At 42.3% G+C, this 20,520-nt stretch overlaps 1 protein-coding gene across 2 annotated transcripts in view; it reads right to left on the reverse strand.

Annotated features, from left to right (window-relative positions):
• The window catches only part of FHL2 (four and a half LIM domains 2), a 40,924-nt gene extending 20,872 nt beyond the window's left edge, over positions 1-20,052 (reverse strand). Inside the window, exon 1 of one of the 2 annotated variants that reach the window (XM_061472628.1) lies at positions 19,892-20,052. The gene's annotated coding sequence lies outside the window, so the exon portion shown is untranslated. Of the gene's footprint in view, positions 1-4,540; positions 4,703-19,891 lie in introns of those variants that run through there. The other variant, XM_061472629.1, reaches the window with a different exon arrangement.
• Positions 20,053-20,520: the final 468 nt, after the last annotated feature.

Here is a 20,520-nt window from a genome sequence, read left to right on the forward strand (position 1 = left end):
AGCCTTTGAAAGTGCTCTCTACCTTCTTTCCCTTGAAAAATAAGAAAGGACGTACTCAAAGAGAAAGATCAAATACTTGATAGTACTTAAGAATAGAAGATGCTAATAAAAGCATCTAAGCAGGTAACAGAAAATGATAGAGGAGAAAAATAGTATAAGATTAATAAAATATTACTTCTGGCCCTACCCTACAGAAGTCATGCATAAGCTAAATGACTGTAGACACTAAACCCCATTGGAGGTTTGTTTTTCCAAGAAAGGGATTGCTTTCTCTTATTGACAGGGATTTTCTCTGTTAATTAGGGTATAATTTCTCCGATAATCTCAGAGGCCACGTATTGCCATGCAGTGACATTTCTGTCTTCTCCTATATTTTTGAAAGCTTGCGTACTACTATCCAGGGCACAGAACCAGAACAGTGTCACAAATATTCTGTTTCCTTCTTTCTAGAAATAATAGAAGCAAAACTGGGAGGACCTTACTGAGGAAGAATATTTTGTTATTTGTCCTGGCCTCTAGCCGAACAGCTAGGGGTCTGTCTGGTTCTGTTTACAGAGGCAAGACCAAAAAGCCTGCTTCTGTCTAAGATAATTGACATGTGTGGTGACTTGGGGGATCAGTTAATGTATGTCTTTCAGCTATTGTATAAAACTATTGTAGCAGTGAACTCTTCAGGGCTGTGAGGTATCCATACTTCTTTGCTCAGCTTCTGTGCCACTGGCTTTCCAAAGCACAGCAAAAGAGTCTGGGTAAACTTAGAGGTACCTGTTTAGTGTGCACATCTTAGCAAAATGGAATGACTACAGATGGGTGAAACTAATTTGATCCAATTTGTTTGCTGGAGTTTGGGGCTGGAGGGTGGACACAAAAAGCAAAGAGATCAGCTGTTAACATTGAGTCAAATACCTGTGGTACGTGAGAGATGCAGGAGCAAGTGCAGAAAGACACAGAGAGCCTGGGGACACGGACATTGACAAGCCTCTTGTGGGTGAGATCCTTTCTAACCAAAGAACAAAGATGCTGGGTCCACCATGGAGAGATGCATAGCATAGTATGGGCAGAGGAGCAAATTCATCACCAGTGGGATCCTGATCTCTGAAGATACTTCTGGACTAAACCTTGAGAATGCTTCAGAGTGATGACAAAATAGAGCTAGCTAAAGGCTTACAGGTATTTTGTGGGTTTATGCAACTTGCTACTTCTATTATACAAGATGAATTAAAGAGTGGTGGGTATTGAGCCTTTGCGCCTGCCAAGGGTCTAAAACTACCTTCCACCACCAAAAGTGCAACCTGAGGCCTTGCTCTGCTGCAGTTGATATATTTGCAACTTTAAAGATGAAAATTTGCTGTGAAAGGGAGAGGTGAATATTCTTATGTCAGTGTCATGCTCACCTACATTCCTCTTACAGTATATTATTATATGTACAGTAGCCATTTAGCATCCTGGTTAATATTATCCAATATACTACAGAAGGTTGTGTGAAAAGTAACCTAATTAGGACTGTAACTTTTAACCTGGCATGAGCATTTTGATGTTCAGTCTTAAAAAAAAAGCCTCTAGTGTTTTTTAATCAAACACTCTTTCTATATATATAGCTAATTAGTATTGTTGGAATGTTAATGCTTCAGCGGCTGTCAATGTAACCAAGATTTATTTCCATGAAACCTGTCATTACCCTGTCATTCCACACCCTCACTTGGGGTGAATCTGCATCTCAAATAACTGTGCATATGTAAATGAAAAATTAAAATGACACAATTAGAATTAATCAGTCTAAAAATGCAAATTATGAGATCCCCAATCTCTGAAACAGAAATTCCCAAGTGGGGGAAGGTGACTGCCTACAATGCTGCACCATCCAGGGTTTCTCTGAAGATGCTCAGGACCAATTAATTCATTAGAGAAATATGAATAAGCCTCAGACCTGCATGTGAGTATTCTATGGGGACCACACAAGAGTGGCAGCATGCTGGTCATCCACAACAGGCATTACTTCAGTTTTCAGCCTGATTTTCATGGTGAAGCAGCCATTTCTTCTGGCTGATATTGTTAAAATTTATGTCATCCTCCCTTAATTCTGAATGACCTCTGTGAGGCAAGGCAAGGAGGTGAGGATGACAGTAGGTACAGCATTGCTTGGCCTGCAGGCTCAGGGCTCAGTGCCCTGGAGAACTTAGCCAGGAGTCACTTATGTGAATATAGGTCTTTTCAGCCCTCCTCATCCCTTTCTTTTGGAACAAAACCTTGAATTTGCAGTGCAATGCAGAAAAGACCATCACCAGCTCCCACAGTTGCAGGAGTTGTACCTTGTCACCAACATTTTTTTGTTTCTTTGGCTCCTGGTGTTTAAAGCAAGATGGGATCCTGGAGGACTGTGCTCTGTGTGATTGAAGGAGTTGTCTGATTCTTCTCTAATACAAAGTGTGGCAGCTGGAAGTACTGATGCTTCAACGGACAGGAAAGATGTGACTTCAGGGAAAGGGCTTCCCTAGACTTCCTTAAGAAACATATAATCATATTAATTAATGTATAATCATTGGTAGGAAACAGGGCCTTATCTGTACCCAAGTACTTCAGTTGGCAGTCACCATTACATGCTCTTCATGGCTGGAGCTTTGCATATACAAACAGTATCTGGCACAGTATTGCCACTGCTATGTGATAACAGTGATCTCACAAAGATTAGTAATATTTTACTATGAATCCCAACCGCCTGAAGTAACTACTCAGTGCTTGCATGTGTAGTGCTGCTGATTCCCATGGGAGCACATTTAACAGAATGGCAAGAACCAAAAATTGGTATATTCTACCCCACCACTACAGTCTTGGGATCTTCTAAGCTTTCTGAAACAGCTTGAGAATTGGTCCATCCCACAGCCTCTATTACTCAGACAGAGACATCAGGTGGGAACCCCAGGTAACTATCACAAATATGAATTCTCAGCAATAGTGGTTTGTGTCCTTCCAGCTGTGCCATTCACCTCAACCATGTATTGGTTTGGAAGCCAAAGCTAATCATCTGTGTTATGGCTAGGGTGAAAGATAGTTTTATTGGTGCTCTGCTCAGATTTTGGACGCAGAAGAGACCCCATGGTAGTGTTAGAAACTGAGTTTTCAATAATTATAGTATCTCATATCTTATTTTTTAATATTATCTCCTAATGCGGTCAAGAATATACAGGTGCTCTATTGAGGGAGCAGACTTCAGAGGGCATCCTTTCCCAGTTATATGTATAGGAGCAAAAAACAGATTGAAATTTTTATAAAATTAAAAAAAATAGACTTTTTTTTTGTCCTGCCTTCCAGATCCAGATGCCTGAAGCAATCATTTTCAGTTTACCATCTGGCTGATAAAAGGCACAGAAGATTTTAGCCAAAAACCAGGGAGTTCCATATGTTTATGAACTGATATAGCAGAAACTGAATTTTAGTTCTCAGTTATAGCGTTCCTTCACACTCAAATGCATGTGAGTAACTAATAACACACAACCTTCTGGTGGTCCCTTTTAGGACAATTCCTATGTAAGACAGCAAACAAATACGTATAGCCAACAATAAATTTTATAGCTACTGACCATGGCAATCTCAATGTCAATCAGCAATCTTAGTTAACGTATCTCTAAATAAGAGTCAGGGGCATAACAATAACAGACTGACTGCTGATTGTATACAGATTTTTAAAAGGTTCGTTTTCTTGTGACCATGTATGTGTCTCTGTACACAGGAAAGATGACACACGCAGGTGAACTAAATAGAAGCTGTATGCATTTAGGGAAGTAGAAAGTTTGGAACAGCCATTAATGCAGACAAAGAAAGTTAGAATTTCCTTTATTATATACACAGAGAAATCCACGTTAAACAGCATACATTAAGGACCTGGATTATTGTGGCTGCACACACACGCATGCAGAGAGAAGCCTGAAAAGAAGGAATTCAGAGCTATTAATTGGGAATTGCATTCTAATTTATTCTTTCCACTTAAAAAGAAGAAATAGGATGCTGATGCCTACCCATTTTTCAGTACACAATCTGTCCACAGCGTTTGTCTGCAAAGAGGAAAAGCTACCTTTGTTTCATGTGCATCTGCTCTTACTACAGTGCAAAACGCTCCTTTGTTGAGCTCGGCAGCAGGAGTGTGCACAGAGGTAGGTGTAAAGGATATAAGACCCTGGCTCCTACTTTTCATCACCTCCCCAGTAGATTACACATGCAGCACAATACAGTCATTAAAAATAGTTGCATATGAAATGACCCAGCGCCTCATCAGCTCGCTGATGTGTCACTTTATGGTTGGACATGCAGCAGTAATTGTGCCGTTAAGAAATCTGCCTTTTTCTCCTCTTCACACCCCGTGCTCAGGGTGTGCTCAGGAAGAAGGGGGTCCGGCACATCCTTACCCGACAACCCACTGGGGCATTCACTAAACAACCCTCTCCTCCTCTCTGCACCCTTTGTTTAAAGCGACACCTTCAGAGATATATTCCATGGGGAGCAGGGAGGGAGGGAAGGAGAGGAAAGAAAAGGGTTATTGACTTACAGAGCAGTAGCGGGCAGCTAATGTCACCTCCTGGCCCGGGGACAGGGGGTCACGTCCATGAACAGATGTGTGAAGAGCGCACCGGCTGCTCGCGGAGGAGAGCCGTGGAGCTCTCCGGGGCTCTGCGCTGCCTGCCAAGAGCGGTGCTCTTCCGATCCCAGCGCTCCGCAGCCGGCGTTGTGTGGAAGGAGGCTGCTGCCTTCCCCTGCCCGGCAAAACCCCTCTCTATCATTTTACCATATAAGGAGACAAAAGCCTCAGAGACACTCATTCTTTGAGGCGCTCTGCAGCTGGCGTTCGACACTTTCTCTATTCCAAAGGGTGTCGATGCTTCCCCCTCCTAAACATCTTGTCTGTCTTGGCCCCCATCCTAAAATAGGGCTCCCCCTCCCTCCTTTCCTCCAGCCTTTGTTTCTCTAAACCCCCGATGGTTATTAATCGCATAGCTTGGCTAAATCCAAGGGACCGCACTTTACAGAAGGGTTTACGGCGACTCACACCCAAACATTTGTAAGGCTCCTCACCTGGCTGAGAGGATAAAGTATTTGGTTGAAACTGGTATGAGGCTTTATTTGCTTTGGCTGTTTTGCCTGCTACGACTTAGCGCCTTGCCCAGAGAAGAGCAAAACAAGCTGTCTCTCCTCTCCTTTGTGGAGGGGTGCACATTTTGATGAGGTGCAAGTGTGCAGGTGGTTCTTTATGAGTGTTCGGAGACTGTTCTTGTCTCTCCCCACCCTTCTTTCTTTCCAAGCTCCTCCATAGTGAGGAGGAAAAAGAAGCAGGGGAAATTAATGAAACAAAAAAAACCCTTGTGTAAGAGAAAGCCAAAGGAACAGATTGTCTCAGCACATGCTCAGGACCCAGCGGAGAGCCCTGTCAGTGGGCACATGGAAAGGAAAGGGGCAACCATTAATTGTGCTATAACCAGGAACTAATTTTTCTGCTGCAAAATCCAATTTCATCTATCATCCACTCTAGCAGAAACACATTCTGTTAATCAAAACTGTGAGGGTCCTGGGAAACCTCCCAGAGGGAAGAATTTGGATCAGAAGCACATGGGAGATGGCTGTTGTCTGACATTTGAGGTGTAGTGGGGAAACATTTCAGTAGTTACTCATTCTTGCCAAAGGGAGGTGCTTTAATATGAATGCTTTCAACCTTAACAGAAACCTGTAGAATAAATATGCAAAACCCATTGGCCCCAGACAGTGATGCTGTTGTTTTGCATCCAGATGATGCAAGGCAGTCCAATGTCCTTTTGTGCTGGACACTGGGTGCTGCCACATGTCTGGGCAGTGGTACATGTGTCCATATGGGTTAGCTAAGGCTTTCTTCTGTAAAGCAAACTTATCCCAGAACCCTGTCCTGTACTTACTGTCCTCTTATGCTGCCAAGTGGTAATCAGATTTGATACAGGGATGAAATGTGTTAGTCAGTCAAAGAGCTACCCCAAATCTGCAAAAGTGCAGACAGAATGAAATGGCAGGGAAAGGCTAGTCCTAATTCTTCCATCATAAGTAAAACCTTTCATCTTGAAATGAGAGTTATTTTGATAAACAGCAATGCCCATGGGTCGGTCTGTCTGTTGCTGCAGCCTTTGCAGTTGTGTTTTCAAAACGCAGGCATTGTTCCCTGAAGGAATAGCCATGGATGTGTGGGCTTAAGAAGTATGATTCTATGGAAGTTAAAGCTTATTTAAATCAAAGCTGCTGCACTTGCTAGCCACACATCCCTGTCTCTTCCCTTGCCTTTTTACTGGCACTAAAAGATGAGTTAAACCAGCCAGTGAGCAATCTTCAGTGAGCCCTTGAGGTACATGGAATTGCACTTATGTCTTCGGAGAGCTGTTGCTTGGGTTTCCAGCCCTGTCACTGGTTTGCTGGATGCCCTTGGGCAAGACATTGCATCTTTCTGTTCTTTAGTTTCACTGTCTAAATATAGAGATCAGGACAAACCAACTTTTGTATGAGTTGTTAACAAATTGACGAAGGACTAGTTAGAGTGTGATAATAATAATGTTTCTTTCTTTTAAACTATTTCACAGTGACAACAATAATCATTAATTTCCATCTTAGTTACAGTTCTTAGCTCAAAGCTGATTTGGAAGTGTGTGCAAAGAAGTAAAATAGGCCCTGAATTTGATTAGATTTGGGCTAATTGAGTCAGTTTCTTCCCAAACATTTCTAAAAAAATTAAATATTCCAAACTTGTTTGATTTTTTTCAATTTGCATGATATTTTTATTTCCCTAGCTCTCCCTTGACAGCCACTGCAGCAACTCTACCTGAGATTTTTTGATGCGACCTGCTGGAATACGAGTGTTTTCCGCAGTTACAAGTTAAAATATGTATTGGCTCCAGCTGAAATGGTTTAGTTTAACTGTTGCAGGTCATGGGTTTACTTTGGGAAGATAATTTTTCTGATTTAATCTAACATCTCTGACTCCTTGAAGGCAGAACAGCCTCTGACAATTTAAAACCCCATGATCTGTGGGCTCACTCGGGGACTTGGTTCTCAGCCGCCACATCAAGGCTACATGGAGCTGTGAAAGGGATGAGGGAGTTACCAAGTTCATTCCCTCATCCCATGATGTGGTGAATGCATGCCACCAAACACTACTAAGGAGGACAGGAGAAACTTCTGACCTCTTATCCTCCTTTAGTAGATCCTGATTACTTCAGCTTTTTATCTGGCAAGTAAATATTCATCAGTGACTGGCAAATCCCCATATACTCTCTTTTCCACCAGCATCAAATCCACTGGAGGTGCGTGGGAGAAAACTGTATTTCCTTAATCATCAGGGAGACGGAGAGAAAGGGCAGGGGCTTTTTTTCACTGTTGACAAATTTAATGTTTAAGTGACTCACATTTCCCCCCACACCCTCCTACTTCATTGGCTCTCCTCTTCAAGGCTTCACAGGAGACAACACAAAGAAAACAGGACAATGTTTCCAACAGGGTGCCTAAATTTAAGGTTGAAAATACAAGAACCATTCAATGTCATCCTGTGACTTAGAAGCCTATCCTATGGTTTATGTATTCCTCATATATGTAGCATTTACATAGCACATATTCTTTGCTTTTCAGTGGCCTGTGTGCTTTAAAAGGTTTAATTCTACGTGGAGAAGGAGATACCTCACATATGGGAAACAAGATGGAAAGCGTATCATCTTCATAGCAGGGCTTCTCAATAATTTCACTAATCCTTCAGAAATCTCACTTCAGCTACTGGGTTGATGCTGGAATAACTACCTCTTTTTCTGGCTGAATAGAATGAACAAAGAAAAATAATGGAAAGAGCTGTTAAGTGGAATATTTCACTTTCCCCCAGTTTGAGTTGTAGAGAGATTTAATGTCTCTGAGAGGGTGCAGGGGAGATGGAAAACTGCACTCTTAGGTTTGAAAATGGCGAAGATACTGGCTGGTTCCTTCCACAGCTATTTTATCCTGGAAACTTAAGTTACTTTATCAGAATTCATCAAATCCTTTTCTGATGCTGGAACCTGTGTAACACAAGCTTCCACTGAATATGAGAAGATGCATTTAGAAGAACTACTATTTTCGGCACTACTGCTTCAGAAGTACTACAGACTCATGCAGATGTTGCATTTTAGTTCATTAAACCTAAAATAATAGACAGGCAATATTATATCTTCCTGAAATTTCATTCTTACAAAATGCTCTCAGATACATAGTTTTCTCCAAGCATATGAGGAATATGCAAAGGGTAAACAAATTTTTCTTAGTGTGCATTTTCTCTCCCCAGCCACTCTCCCAGTCACAAAGCTTTTTGCAATACTCTGATCTTCCTTTCTTCCCCTACGTAATTAGATCCTCTAGCACAAATACTCAGCAAGTAAGAAATAATAGAGCTTCTTAGATTCTGATGAAGGAATTACAGGTACCTTTGGACAACCCATTAAAACCTCCTCAGCCAAGGCAGATAGGGAACTTAACATGAAGTAAAAGTCTGTCAGCTCTGGGATGATGCAAGATTTATTTTGGGGAGGGTGCTTAGCCAAAATCAGTGTGAATGTTTGCTTTCTTAATGTGTTAGAATAGTTTTCACATACAGTCTTAAACAATCTTCTTCAGTGAATTTAGCAAAAGGTGCCATGGCTCAGTAGCACCAAAGAACTTCTGGTTTGCGTAGGAAAAGTTATCTGCAGAAGGATAATATATTGCTATGTAATAAGATATATGAAGCTGACTCACATTCAAGGGTGTTTCTGTAAGACTTGTTTGTTCTTCTGGGACAGAGAGCTTGGTGGCACATCTTTGGAAGTGCTTTGGGATCCAGAGACAATCTCTGACGAGAGGTGAGCGGTCTTTAGAAACAATGACTCTAAACTCTGATAGTGTGAAGGTGTATGAGGAGGAGCTGTTGCTTCTTTCCTTTCCTCTGCATTCAGCTTGTTTGCAGTGTGGGGCCCCAAGTACGACAGATAGGAAGAGGCTTTTGGGTTTCCTACCCCCGCATGTGGAACCTGGGATGGCAAATTACTACAGAGTTTGCAGTAATTGCCGGTCTTCTGAATTGGCAAATACTGCCCCTCAATTTAGGGTTTACTCATTTAGTATAATCATGATTTATTGTTCCCTGTTTCAGACACATGAAACAAGCACACTGTGATTGTTCCAAAAAGCTAATTGCTCCGTGTTTCTGATAGTACAAGAGACATTCAATTCCATACAAAATAGCTCACATTCCCCACAGCGTTCCCAGCACGCTCCAGTGTTTTTAGGCAAAGAGTCCTTTCCAGAATCCTCCTCCTCCCACTGCTCATGGCTTCTCCTCCAGAAATTTGTCTGTGAATAATTTCTTTCTACTTCCCTTAACTCTTTTTCTGCCTGCATCCCTGACATCTTTTATGACCCTCCAGAAACAGCCAACAGCAACATTTGTAACTGCCATTTCCCTTTATCAGGCAGCCAGACGCCTTGGGAGCTTCTGAGCAAAGAGAGGTTTGTAAAACTGAGCAGTTAGCAGACACTTCAAGAACTTACCTAACTCATTCCCGAGGCAGGACTGACAACATGGAACTCATTCCTGGTAGAAATTTGTCTGATTTGTCCTTAAGGGTTAATATTAAGACCCCACTGCCTCCAAAGTCTAATGAACATAAGTTTTGTCAGTCCAACATAGATGTAAAATGACAGAAAGAAGGAAAGAAGACATTCAGACTGGACTTTTCAGTCTACATTCATGCCTTTAAAGGGTGACTAATGTCATGTAGAACCTGTAATTTTGTATGTATTTGGACCAAACCATAGCAAGAGGAGAATCACTAAACAGAAGGGTTCTGGCAACTTGTTATCCTGTTCTTGGGGACTAAGATGTGTCCTGGGAAGAAAGTGAGAACAGTCTGTCACAATACTTTCCCAGCCTCCAACATCTTTTAGCTCAGCGACTTCTCAACCTGGAGGCAGTATCTGTACTGAATATCACTTCCATGAACTTGCACAGTTTCCTCCTACATTTTTCACTGTGTGCATCTCTTTACATTCAGTTTAAGATGTTCCAGTGCCCACTCATGCTGTTGCCTAAGATCCTTCTGTTTCTCAGTCTCAGTAGGATTTCCAAAGCTAACCTCCTATTAATCTTCCTTTGCTGTAAGAGCTGCCTGTTTATCTTTCAACTGATTTTATGCAGTACATACAAAGATCTTCCTTCTCACTCTGTGGCTGCTTATGTGTTTTAAGGGTGTTTGGTGAGGGCCTTTGTTGAATACATGGAAAAGTACAAATAAGCAGATGTTACCAACCAAAGACATCCTGTATCTTCATGCTTCCTACCATCTTACAGGAACCTGATGGATTAGTAAAGTATTATTTTGCTTTACAAAGCTGTATGGAATTTCTCCCAAAGTATCATATTTATCCTCCTTCCTACCCTGTATAGTAATTTCTAGTAATTTATCAAACTCACCAGGGTCTAATTTCCCCAGTTTCTCTTGGAACCCTATAAAAGGTCTGGCACCTTATCAACTACTTTTAGATGATCAGTTCTAAGCCTGTTTTAAACGAGAGGCCATGCACTATTATTATTTCAGCTAATTCATGTTTGAGTCCCTTTAGATCTGTTGGGTGAACATCATCGGGTTCTAACATTTTCTTCCTATTAATTTTGTTTATTTGTTCCATACCTCTTCTGCACACACTTCAGCTTGAAATAGATCCTCTGACGATCCCCATAATGAAGTGTTCTGCTGTGGGAAGCTCTCCAAGTTCCTCACAGTGAGCACAGGAGCAAAGAAAAAAATCATTTAGCTTTTCCTGTTACTACCATCTCTTCCCTGAGGACTCTTTCTGTACCCTGGTTATCTATTGGCCCTATAATTTCCCAAACCTTTCAACTTGCCCAGTATTCAAAAGAAGTATGCATTTGCAAATCACTTCCCAGATTACTTCAGACTCCTAATATTTTGATATAAGTAGAAACAGTCACCCTCTCCAATCTGAATATGATTAGGGACATCCTGTTTTGCAGAAAGGTCCTTCTGTATGGCAACAGTAGTTTTTCTGCTCAACTACTGTTTGTATATACTACAGATAAGATGAGAGGGTCTGAGACATAGGTTCAGACATATAATTGAAAATATGAGCTTAGGTTGTGCACTTTGAAGTAGGGTCCTGTTGATCCTGTGCTTAGTTTGAGCTCTATAACTGCTCAGGTTCTTTAAATAATAGGATTAAAATAATCATTTAGCTGCTGATGTGAATTTCATGTCTAGCACTTCACACAGAGCTGAAAAAACATACCATCCATTGTCAGCCTGATAGACATATGGATTGTGTTTGTCCCTGCCAAGTTTATATTCACAAGACTCTCTAGTGGAGGTGCTGTGTTAATGTGAATAAAATTCAAACAAAAATGAAATAAAGGTTTGTAACAATGGCTTGTCTTGAGGGTAATGAGTCTCATGCTGGAAGATAAGTAATTGTTTTGGGTCATTAGGGTGGAATCAGCAATCACATTATGAAGCAGCACTAGTCCTTTCTTTTATTCTTAATGGCACTGTCTGCCTGCTAGGCTGCTCCCTGAGGACCCAGTCCATAGTGATGCTGTCTCTTCTTTATATCCAGAAGGATTTCCAAGAATCCAGACTCTTTATTTGCAAGGAAGGGTTCCTAATACGTGGATGTTCAGAAAAAACTGTGGGGAAGACACTGGCTTGTCTGGCAGCAGACACAGAACTGGCAGGCAGCAGAAACTTCCTTTGCAGGAGAGGGCAGAGGAAGACCTGGGAGGAAGGCAGGCTTCCCTGCTGGGTGCCCCCAGCATTTCTACAGCCATGCTCACACTGCTCCTCCTGCTGGCTTTCTATGTGAGCATGCCTTGGACCCAGAGCTGTTTGCTGTTTCCTTTAGTAAGCTGCATACCCACCCTACATTTGCATTTGTAAGCACAAGGAGAAAAGGGAGAAAGGAGGCATGGCTGTAGGTGTCAGGGCCGAGAGTCTGGTCACAAATCGTCTCCCAGCAGCCGGCACAACTGCTTGAATAATCAAACCATAACCCATTCCAGGCATGATAAGCTGCATGTGCCCATGTTTTCACTTGATAGGTCTCAGCTAACTCAGCTGCTTTCATTCAACAAATGAGGAAAACATTAACAACTGGGAGAAGCGGCAGACTCCAGTCGGAAGCAATGATAGCATGGAGAAGAATGGCTAGGGCAAAGGGAAGACTGTGAATGGACCCAAATGATCCCCAGTGTGCAATCTGGTTGCTCCTGCTCATGATGGTGGGAGAGTGTGGCCTGGTCATGCCATGATATCTGTGCAGTTTGCCACTGGAAGTAAAGTGAGGGCTGCTAAGGAGAAAAGGATGGATGAACAAACTGCTCTCACATACTGCAACCTCCTTGCAACCTCCTTGTTTCAATGACAGAGAGATCTCAGGGTGACCGCACCACCCATTCCTCTGGCCCTTCTGCCTTCCCCTCCTGCATCTATACCTGTAGCTTGTGTTCGTCCAAACAGAGCAGAGGATGGTCCACACTGTCCAATTGTAAGTGCAGCCCTAGGTCTGGTTGAGCCCAAAGCCCCCATTGCTCTCCCAAGGAGTCTCTAGTAAGGCCCAAAAGCCGGCCTGCTCAAAGGAGGGTGGATGTGCCCATCTCGTTTTGCGTGGTAAAACAGTATGGACATCAGTTGTGCGAGCGCCAGGTGGCTTCAGGGCCAATAGTTCCTTTATAAACCAAAATGTTTCTAACTCAGACAGAAGTATTTTACAGAGAAACATGACTGTAAAACAGATCTAGCTATTTTCCATAAGGATGTCCTTAGAAAACCTGTTCCTGAGATTTCAGTAATTTGCTTGATGTAGTCTGTTCCTCTGTCTCATGCACTGTTTATTCCTCAGGGTCAGGATCAAGCCTTTTTGGCCCACTCTAGTCCCTCTTTCTCGAATACTTTGTAGCTTGTAATTCTGTGGTCCCTTGGTCTTTAGAGGTGGTGGAGCATGGATCCTTGAAACAGTTTTGCTGGTTGTTTTTCAAGTGTGTGCTGGGGTTACGACATCTGCAACCACTGTCTTCCTCACTTCTGTCTGCCTGAAGATATTCTTAAGCAGAACAACATGTCTTTTTGCTATGCACATCATATACTATGTTTGTGTAATTAAGTCCGTATAATTATATCCTCTGCTTAGCCACCAGTATTCCACAGCAACAAATAATTGTATCCTATGACACTAATTACACTAATAAATCTAAATCCTCCTTAGCTTATGAATCGACAAGTTATTGAACTGTGGGACTTAAGTAAGATGACACTACAAATAACACCACAGCTTTATTTAAGGTTGTGGTTTACAAAGAAATGTGAATATTATTATCAGGAAGCTCAGAAATGCTTCTGCAGCCAATCTTGGAGGCCTCAGAGTAAAACTCTTGCTGAATTAGATGAGATAGAGGGTTAGAGAGTTTACAAATGAATAGCAGTCTTGATAAGAAGTTCTAATTGTCTTTCATAATAGGTTGTTTATAGTGATTAAGTATTTTCCCATTGGTTGTCTAACCAACAAACTTACATAAGCACCTTCCATTAGTAGTGCAAGTTCTGTTCTTTCTGTTATTTTAAATGGTCAGTCTAAAATGAGAGACACCGGCATCCTCGCTGTCATTGGTACCACAGCCACCCTGAAGCAGTTCAGTGAAAATAATTTGGACTACAAGTCTAACTCAGAGCATCAGATCAGGAAACCAATCCCATGCAAAACCTCCTCTTTCCATTCAAGATTTCTGCAAAAGACTCTTAATGTTTCCATTGCAATCTCAAATTTGTCAGAGGCCTACAGTTTTGCACAAAAAGATGCACTGGATGGAAATGTTTTCAGGTCATGCTGTCTGAAAAGGCTGTTGCTGCTACAAGTTTCCAAATAGTTTTGTGCTCTTTTCTCCCTGCAGATGAGAATGGATAGTGTCCTGGGTTCAGCAGTAGCAGTCATTTTTTTCCTTCTTGGTAGCTGGTGCAGTGCTGTGTTTTGACTTTTGGCCTGGTAACAGAGCTGATAACAAGGATGTTTTGGTTTGGCCAAGGACTTTGTGAGCCTCATGCTCTGCCAGGGAGGAGGGGAAGCCAGGAGGAAGCAGAGACAGGACACCTGACCCAAACTGACCAAAGAGGTATTCCATACCACAGCACGTCATGCCCAGGATGTAACTGGGAGTGAGCCAGAAGGGCTGGGACTGTGGGGTTGGAGGAGGTATGGGTTGGTGCTTGGTTGGGTTGGGGGGGGGGAGTTATCAGTCAGGTGGTGCTGAGATGTTGTATTCTCTTCCCTTGTTATTTCCTTTATCATTGTTATTATTGGTGGTAGCAGTAGTGGTTTGTGTTATACCTTAGTTACTGAACTGTTCTTATCTCAACCCGTGGGAGTTGCATTCTTTTCGATTCTCCTCTCTGTCCCTCTAGGAGTAGAGGGAGGGCAAGAAGGGGGGGAAGTGAGTGAACAAGCTGTCTCACTGGTTTTAAACCACGACAGATGATCAAGAAAACCACCAGAGTTCAGTGTCTCATCCTAAATTTCTGTGCTCTTTCATAACCCTTCATTCCTGAGCAAACTCTTTCATAGCCTTTTGTTTTGAGAGGCAAAGCAATTTCTTTAGACTGTTGCTCTCTATTACAGCCCTACCAAGACAGGAAAAATTCCTGACAAAACACTTCCACATGGGTCTTGTTTCCACCAGAAGCACTTCCCATTCATCTATTCTTTCTGTGATCTTATCCCACTTTGCTCCTGGAAGCAGACTTTCAAGAGTTCCTACAGCACCCAGATGGTTCACCTCATGAATGTCCAGAGAATGCCCCAGAACGCAGTAATATATATAAAGACAAATACCAGAAGTAAAAATGACCAAGGAGAAAGATGAGAAATCACCACAACCTACTTCTTATTACAGAGAGTCTGCATTACTAAAGCACCCTGGTTCATAAAATTATAAAGGAGGGGAGAGTTTTCAGGTCGTAGTCAGGGACTTGTGATAACAAAGCCTGTTCCTTGATCAACAAAATGCTTTGTGTAATCTTTGCAAAAAACCTATAGTGACATCCATCTCACCTCATTTTAACTGACCAAATGTGAGCTGACCCAAACAACCCATCTGTGGTCCCACTGTAGCGGATAAGGAAAGAGAGGTGGCTGTGAGCAGTGGTTTGTTAGACACCTATTGAGGATGAAATGAATTGCCCTATAGATGTGCTTTTCATTCCACATTGAATCTAGAGGGAATCCAGATGTTTGATTCACACAGATACCTAACCTTGAATAGCTAAAGCACTGCAGATTATGTCCAGGCAGAATTCACACCTGAATTCAGGCACTATATTCCCCCCTGCTTAATTGAGCAGAACTGGACACAATGTCACTCATGCTGGCTAAAGGATTTTTAAAGGAGATGAAAGGAAGAGGCAGATGAGTCTGTCTCCAAGACATATTTCTTGGAGCCCTGGGTCACTGCAGCCTTGAGCTGGGTCTCACAGCCTGCCGATCCTCACCACACTTCAGCACTAGAGTGTGCCTTCAGATCTGGCCCTTACTTCTCCTTTCTGAATTAGGCAAAAGTGCTACTTTTCTTCCCTAAAAGGATATTGAGAGAAGAAATACTCTACACTATGAAATAAGAGCAATACGAGTATGTAACAGAATGTTTAACCTGTGCTCATGAGAATTCCTGAGCTGGGGGATTTACACCCAAAAGTTGAAAGCAATAACAAATAGAGTTTATTCTGACAGCTTCTTCTCTTGTGTTTTTCTGCACCAGGGATGCCATGCTATACAGCATTGGCATATATATCTCTCTCTGTATTATATTTGCTATCCTAACCCTTTGAGTGTCCTGCCGTCTTCTGCATCCAATGCTGGAGGCTGTGGGGTGTGTTGCTGTTGATGACTTCATGCATAGGAAATTAGGACACTCAGCATTCAAAAAAGGGAGTAAATAACAGAATAATGGGCTTCTGTGTGGTGGCATCTGCGGACTGCAGGTATTCCTGTTTTCATATGGTAATCTCTAGGCATGCTGGGCTTTGCTCTCCTAGCCGCAGACTACCAAAAAAGAGCACTAGTCAGTGTTACCTACTTCCCTCCACAGAAAGCATGCAAATTTCTAGTCAGACTTCGGTGAAAGCCGGTTAAGCTTGATAGAGAATCTGCTGATCTGAAACCCCCTGGCTTTGTTTTATGAAGTGTGTGAAATAGTTTTAGTCCCCACATCTGTGCCCCTTCTACTTCCATGGCAATGGGGTTTGATAGTGTACTTATTTTCCTTTTTTGAAGGAGAGTTTTCCTCTCATTTGTTGCAATAAGGAAGTTTCACAGAGGCAGCAGGAAATAATATTATAAAAGAGAAGCTGCACAACTGGCTTCACACAGAATGTTACTGACAATATAAAGTGGAATCGGGGGGAAATATTTTTCCTTGTAGCTCTTTCAGTTTCATTACTTCTTGGCGGTACATGTTAACTGTAGCTAATAAATCAACCTGCATCAGAAACATTTTGAGTTTTATGAAGCTGATGGATCCCTTTAAAATGTGTAGTGCTCCTTCCACGTTTATGTCAGAATGAGATGAGCAAAACCAGGCAGGATTGCTCCAACTGCTTTCAGAAAATCTAGGACTCTGTGTAATTCACCCTATGCTTCTCACAGCTTATCAGCATTAGATGATGAACATTGTTGAAACAGCCTCAGATTTATCAGCATGAAACTGTACTCACTGTGATATAAAGCCTAAGATAGAGTATTGTAGGCAGTAATAATTCATCTCACTGAAAAACAACTGTGTCAGAGTGCCTGTACCCTGGTTAGGCAACACACAGCTACAAAAAAGGAAAACTGGCAAGAAGAAATGTGAAAATACGCTTTGGTGGTACAAATTTATACAAGTTTGGCACTATCAAAATCATAAGGAAAAGGAGGAGATCTGAGCTTTGCTGAAATCTGTGGATGTTTCTGAGAAAACTTCCATTGACTTCAGTGGGGACAGGATTTCACCCCCAAGTCAGTATTCACATCCCCTTCCTCCTTTGGATTTCTTCCTTGTAAAATGGCCTTTTACATTTTCTGCGTTAAAGAAGCATTTGAATGAGTCTTCCCCCTCCCAGCCTCTTGCCAGCTGCAATCAAAGGTCTGCCTTGTTCTGAAGGCTTGCTGTTTGGAAGGGAAAAAGTAAAGTTATTCATCCATTAATCATAATTTCAAATGGTAGGTAAGAAAAAAGTATTATTGTTGGAAAGACTGTTTTTAAAATGGGTTCACTTTGGGAATGAGACTTTGGGTCTTTTTGTTATATTTCACTTTTAAATTCAAATCCAGTGAAAAAAACACTGTATTATTACGCATGTTCCTGCATTTTTTCAAGCTAAAGATGTTTGGCCAATGTAATTTTTTTTTAAAATACCCTCATGTTTTGCTGCACATGATTGGAATGCTGCATCTGCTTCTTGTTTTTCAGAGGGAATACTGTTAATACACCAGTGGCAATACTTTAAGTGCCCAACCAGAATGATTGTTATTTTTATTGTTTTAGCCTGAGGTTTGGATGACAGACAAAGAATTTGAGGACATGAGAAAAGTTCTAGTATGGAAGAAGTGACACTATTAAAAGATATTGGTTTTGTACATGATTTCTTTATTGCACAGTTTACTGTGCAGGCACATCAGTTTAGCTTAATAGCAAGATCTTGGAAGAAACAAACTGAGTGGAGCAGCAGGTCCAGCTAAGGTAGCTGCCAGCTCCCATTGGTGGCTCATTAATAGTCAATGCTGTGCTCTCTGGTGGAACACACTACCTTTGGGCTCCAGCCAATGTACAAAACTCATCTCACCAGTGCTGGGGGGCAGGAGATCGGAGCTCTGTGCAGATCTGAACAGAGCAGACCACAGTCTAGCGGTGAGACTGTTACTGCTGGAGAGCAGAGAGACATGCGGAGGCACTGGCTGCAGTGTCTGAAGACATTAAGCCTTCCAAGACATCTATGCAGGGACAGTAAGCCCCAAGATAGGATAGGCATGTGCAGATGATTTGGGTATTTTACATTCCTTTTTATTCCAGTTAAGTTTTGTGCTGTTCTTCACATGATAGGTGGAGCGAGCTTGTTCCTAAGTGTGCTTTCTCAGCACTATCTACACTGACTACCACAGCCCCCATCAGCATAAGTCTGGACAGCTCAGCCAGAAAGACATGTTATGAGGACATCCAGCATGGAACTGAGTCCCTGTTGTGGCTGAAGTTGGACATGTGAGGGCACCATCAGTGGCCATGTCTATGCTCATAAATCAAACATGGATGCTCCCAGGCACTGAGACTCAGTCAACCACGCTGGTCAGCTGCCCAGACCTGGCTGCAGCTTTCCCTCCAAAACATGGCTTGGGAGAAAATCCTGTCCCTACAAGATGTTCTGGATGTGGCCACTTGATTTCAGAGGCCAAGGGTGTTTAATGACCTGGACGCAGCCCCAGTGCTGCATCTGCCACGGGAACATTGCTGAGTGTATTGCATGCGTTGCCATGACAGAGCCCAAGATACAGCCCTGGGATCAGACACAATTGCTCCATGTCCATTGAACAGATCAGGAGCTGAAGCAGCTCTCAGCAGAAGATGGTGGCTCTCCGTCAGCTTCAGATCAACTAAGGACCTACCCTTTTGCCTTTGAAATCCTCACTTAGGGACTGAGCCCAATCCCAAACTCTTTTAAGTGGGCTGACATTTCTTACTACCTTTGACTTTGGGTCGGGAGTAAGGAATCCTGCTCCTTAGGGTGCCAGGGACCCACGATCCTGTCAAAGCCCACGCAGCAGTAGTTGTTCAGCATTTTGGAAAAAAGCCTTCTTTCACTTAATTTCCTAAATAATGGAATAGTAAACAAACTCTGGTGCAAACTGTGATAGCTTCAGTTCTCCGGCTAAAAGTAAATTTGTATTGCTTACCTTTGTGTCATACTTTGTGATCTTTGGATAAAAAAGCCTTTTGTTATAAGAATGTTTATATTGAAAATGCATGTGTAAATGCATCCAAACAAATGTACACACGTGCACAAACAATCTTATTTTTCCGAAGAGTTCTTCTTTTATTGGCTTCATTTGAAAATTAATGCTCTCATAAGATGAGTTTAAAAGTCATTTAATGTAACAATAGCCTGATAATTGGCATTCGGCAGTTGTTCCTAAAGCTATTTTAACAGGCTACTTCTGATAAATTTCTGCTTTGAGACACAGTTACATTTCAGTAACTTCTCTTTCTTTTCAATTTTCCCCCAGCTGCTGTAATCCATAACAAGGAATTGTTTGAAACATGAAATCAGCAAGCATCTCCTGTAATTTGCCTTTCTTTCATGGCCATTAGGAAGTAGACTGAAAGAGGGGAAAACACTAAAGTGTTCCTTCTGTCCTCTTTTTTTTTCCACTATCTATTCATTTTCCAAATAGTCATCATAAAAAAGAAAATGCTTATAAAGTGAAGAAAAAACACAAACAAACCTAATTAAAAGCTTTTTGCTTGGAGTCATTCAGTTTGCTATTCAAACCAGGAAAGTCTCTATAGCCAGACATAGCTGTGTTCCTTGAGAACATGAAAACCTGGCAGAGTATTATTAGTGCAGAAACTAAAGAGCAGCTGTTAGTTAACACCTGGTTCTCAACAGCAGACTGGAAATACAAAGAGAGGCGCCCTTTGTGTTACATCAACCAGGGAACAAACAGCTTAAAATCCACTCTTCCCCTGAGAAAACAGCGCTCCCCTCACGATGTCTACACCGAGCCCTGAGAAATCATTGCAAAGGGAAAGGCTAAAAGGAGGAAAGGGCCCAAAGGACAATGAAAACAAACAAAAAAAGCACTGCCTTACCTTGCTGCAGCTCTATGCTGCCTCTGCTTGTCAGCCTGTGACTGAGAGAGGACGGGTACAGACTTGCTGCTTTATTGGATTGCCCAAACTATGTGTTCAGCAATTAGACAGTTAGGCATTTGTGCCTCGAGTGAACTATAAATATAGTATCTCCAAAGTACCATCAGCAAGAGATAAGGACCACAGCATCTAAGTGCTACCAGCCTTTTAAGGCATCACAGTGAGAGCAACACAGGGCACACGATGGAAGGGACTGCCACACTCCTGAGCTGTGCCAACCCTTCACTCTGCTCCACTTGAGAGCCTGACCTTAAAATATACTCACCTGCTACATGGAGGTCCTGTGAGGGACCCTAAGGAGGTGGCAATATTTCAGGGCTTGATATTTTGGCTGAGCTGTGAGCAACTCTCATTTCCCAATCAGATTATCTGCCAGGGCTCTGGGATTGACTGAAAACACCCTAGGGAATGCTGACTGCTCTGTGGATGTAACATATTCCAGCTCTGCTTCATCCATCTGTCTGCCTGTCCATCCCAGGTGTACAGGCCTGTTGCAGGAGGGCCTGTGCCTTGTGCCCTGTCTTGTTTTAGCCTTTCACCACTTCATGTGGAGAGCAGTAGTGCCAGTG

The sequence above is a fragment of the Pezoporus flaviventris genome, unplaced genomic scaffold (assembly GCF_033815535.1).
Source record: "Pezoporus flaviventris isolate CSIRO_AGI_PZ_B2104156 unplaced genomic scaffold, CSIRO_AGI_Pfla_v1 ptg000072l, whole genome shotgun sequence".
Taxonomy (NCBI): domain Eukaryota; kingdom Metazoa; phylum Chordata; class Aves; order Psittaciformes; family Psittacidae; genus Pezoporus; species Pezoporus flaviventris.